Genomic DNA, 4200 nt, shown 5'->3' with positions numbered 1-4200 from the left:
TGGAATGTTTCAGGACTTTAGACAGTGTGAAGGACTGGAGGAAATGTTGAACGAACTGTCCAAGGTACTGGATGTGCTGGAGTGTTTCAGGACTTTAGATAGTGTGAAGGAGTGAATGAATTGTCCAAGGTACTGAAAGTGCTGGAATGTTTCAGGACTTTAGACAGTGTGAAGGATTGAAGGAACTCTCCAAAGTCCTGAAGGTGCTGGAATGTTTTAGCACTTTAGACAGTGTGAAGGACTGAAAGAACTGTTGCAGGATCTGTCCAAGGTCCTGAAGGTGCTGGAATGTTTCAGGACTTTAGACAGTGTGAAGGATTGAAGGAACTGTCCAAGGTCCTGAAGGTGCTTGGATGTTTCAGTACTTTAGACAGTATGAATGACTGAAGGRACTGTTGAAGGACCTGTCCAAGGTCCTGAAGGCGCTGGAATGTTTCAGGACTTTAGATAGTGTGAAGGAGTGAAGGAACTGTCCRAGGTACTGAAAGTGCTGGAATGTTTCAGGGCTTTAGAGTGTGAAGGACTGAAGGAACTGTCCAAGTTACTGAAAGTACTGGAATGTTTCAGGACTTACATAGGGCTCTAACTATGTCCTTTAAACATGCCTGAAAATCTCACAAAGATCATCCTTCTGGATTTGTTTTACGGTATTTTGCATCATAAGGAGGTCACCATCCAGTGAGAAGCAGGCCTTAATCTGAGTTTATTGCTTGGTGTCAGACAAGTGACCAACAAAAAGTCAAATGGCAACAGAGTTAAAAGAACAAACATCTCCCATATTTTTTTTTTTCAAAATGACGCACATTATTTATAGATCACATAACTATTCTGAAGCTCCTAATCAGGTCTTGTGAATGTGTCCTGAAAACCATCTAAAGTGTTTCGTACAGCCGACATATAAATAACCTTGCTTTAGATTYGCCTCTGCTGTAAATATTTGTTGCGTTGATAAATACACATATATACTGTATATTTTCCTCTCTTTTGTGCATTTATTTTTAAAGTTAAGATGGAGGGAGGGAGGTAGATGTTATACCTCACAGCATGAACTATGACATTATGGCCTTATATCTGAGTGACCTCATGTTTCAGTCATCGTCTGATTGGTTTCGGTGKAAGTTTGCGTCATCAAAGCCTCTTACATTCAAATGTAAAGCACTATCACAGTATTTAAAGAGATATATTTTCTCAGCCTCACTTAAGAAAGCTACTATTTTGGTAGAATTTGACTGTGCACTAGGCAAGCCAAAAGAAGGTTTGACTTGTACATGTGTTGTGTGCACATATTCATGTACATATTATCTCACAAAAGCCATTATTTTAAAGTTATTTATAAGCTGCTAAATAATGCCAAAAAATAAAGAATTTAATAGTGTCAGTAGTATGTGTATTTAAACCTTGTTTCTTGGGATTAATTGGGTTATGGTTTAAACTAACATCAGTATTAGAAAAAAATTCCCGTATATGTAGTTAATTTACTGATCTTATTAAATGCTGCATCCAAGACTTTTGCTTATTTATATATTTTGTCAAATATGCTGTGCTGATTGTTTTTGGTGTAGAAGTATTCCTAGTATCTTTGTTTAGACCAGTAGTTCTACAGAACCAGACGTTRTTAAAGGAGTTGATTTCAAAAGCAGTTTCATTTCGTTTAAAACTATTTTTACATGCACTTAAGTGCTCTGATTTCTTTTTTTAAACCCTGATTCCTGCCAGTATATTAATTATCTGACAACACTACTGGAAGACAGTGTTGTTGCATTCAAGACCTAAACTGTTTTCACACATAACCTCCAGAGAATTTTAGGTTTCTCTTTTACAAGCAAAGTTAGTTTAGTTAACTTTAATAAACAGGTATTGAATTTAATTAGAATTAATTTTTAAGTTAAATTATGGCTCATGATTCTGTTAAAAAGAGTTAACTTTATTTTAACTTAAATAATGACATCATCAATTTCATGCCTTAACCCAGAGGTGTCCTTTTCTGGTTCTGGAGGACCACAACCMTGCATGTTTTACAGGTTTCAATGCTCCAACACACCTGATTTGAATTAACAGGTGATGAAAAGGCTGACACAGAGGAACAAGTAAAACATGCAGGACTTTGGTCCTCCAGGACCAGGATTGGATACCCATGCCTTAACCAATGCTCTAAAATGTACCTGCTCTCCTTATGTGCATGTAAATCTGGTCAAAATAAATAAATACATTATCTGGGTTTAAAGTAACCTTAGAAGGAACAGATTGTTGAAACTTAACCAGACACTATTTGAAATCACAGTTTAATTGTTTGCACAAGTTTCCATTTGCTGAAGTCAGACTCTGGCTGGAACGGTTGCACCTGGTTGCATGCTGATGTTGATAGTCTGTGAAATGATAAGTTTCAAAACTATTATATATATATANTGTCCAAGGTCCTGAAGGTGCTGGAATGTTTCAGAACTTTAGACATTGTGAAGGATTGAAGGAACTCTCCAAGGTCCTGAAGGTGCTGGAATGTTTCAGGAATTTAGACAGTGTGAAGGACTGAAGGAACTTTTGAAGGACATTTCCAAGGTCCTGAAGGTGCTGGAATGTTTCAGGACTTTAGATAGTGTGATGGAGTGAAGGAACTTTCCAAGGTCCTGAAGGTACTGAAATTTTTTAAGATTTAGGTAGTGAGAAGGACTGAAGGAACTGTTAAAGGACCTGTCCTAGTTCCTGAAAGTGCTGGAATGTTTCAGGACTTTAGATAGTGTGATGGAGTGAAGGAACTTTCCAAGGTACTGAAAGTGCTGGAATGTTTCAGAACTTTAGATGGTGTGAAGGATTGAAGGAACTGTCCAAGGTCCTGAAGCTGCTGGAATGTTTCAGGACTTTAGAAAGTGTGAATGACTGAAGGAACTGTTGAGGGACCTTTCCAAGGTCCTGAAGGTGCTGGAATGTTTCAGGACTTTAGACAGTGTGAAAGATTGAAGGAACTCTCCAAGGTCCTGAAGGTGCTGGAATGTTTCAGGACTTTAGACAGTGTGAAGGACTGAAGGAACTCTCCAAGGTCCTGAAGGTGCTGGAATGTTTCAGGACTTTAGACAGTTTCAAGGACTGAAGGAACTTTCCAAGGTCCTGAAGGTGCTGGAATGTTTCAGCACTTTAGACAGTGTGAAGGATTGAAGGAACTCTCCAAGGTCCTGAAGGTGCTGGAATGTTTCAGGACTTTAGACAGTGTGAAGGACTGAAGGAACTGTTGAAGGATCTGTCCAAGGTGGTGGAATACTTCAGGACTTTAGACAATGTGAAGGATTGAAGAGACTGTTGAAGGACCTGTCCAAGGTCCTGAAGGTGCTGGAATGTTTCAGGACTTTAGACAGTGTGAAGGAATGAAGGAACTGTTGAAGGAACTGTCCAACGTCCTGAAAGTGCTGGAATGTTACAGGACTTTTGACAGTGTGAAGGACTAAAGAACTGTTGAAGGACATGTCCAAGGTACTGAAAGTGCTGGAATGTTTCAGTACTTTAGATAGTGTGAAGGTCTTAAGAAAATGTTGAAGAAACTGTCCAAGGTACTGAAAGTGCTGGAATGTTTCAGGACTTTAGATAGTGTGAAGGACTGAAGGAACTCTCCAAGGTCCTGAAGGTGCTGGAATGTTTCAGGACTTTGAACAGTATGGGTGGAAGGAGCTGTTGAAGGACCTGTCCAAGGTCCTGAAGGTGCTGGAATGTTTCAGGACTTTAGACAGTGTGAAGGACTTAAGAAAATGTTGAAGAAATTGTTCAAGGTACTGAAAGTACTGGCAAGTTTCAGGACTTTAGACAGTGTGAAGGATTGAAGGAACTCTCCAAGGTCCTGAAGGTGCTGGAATGTTTCAGGACTTTGAAGAGTGTGGACGGAAGGAACTGTTGAAGGACCTGTCCAAGGTCCTGAAAGTGCTGGAATGTTTCAGGACTTTAGACAGTGTGAAGGACTGTAGGAACTCTCCAAGGTCCTGAAGGTGCTGGAATGTTTCAGGACTTTGAACAGTGTGAAGGACTGAAGGAACTCTCCAAGGTCCTGAAGGTGCTGGAATGTCTCAGGACTTTAGGCAGTGTGAACGACTGAAGGAACTTTTGAAGGAATTGTCCAAGGTCCTGAAAGTGCTGGAATGTATGAGGACGTTAGACAGGGTGAAGGACTGAAGGATCTCTCCAAGGTCCTGAAGGTGCTGGAATGTCTCAGGACTTTAG

This window comes from Austrofundulus limnaeus, unplaced genomic scaffold, assembly GCF_001266775.1.
Source record: "Austrofundulus limnaeus strain Quisiro unplaced genomic scaffold, Austrofundulus_limnaeus-1.0 Scaffold37, whole genome shotgun sequence".
Taxonomy (NCBI): Eukaryota; Metazoa; Chordata; class Actinopteri; order Cyprinodontiformes; family Rivulidae; genus Austrofundulus; species Austrofundulus limnaeus.
This window is presented reverse-complemented; position numbering follows the sequence as displayed.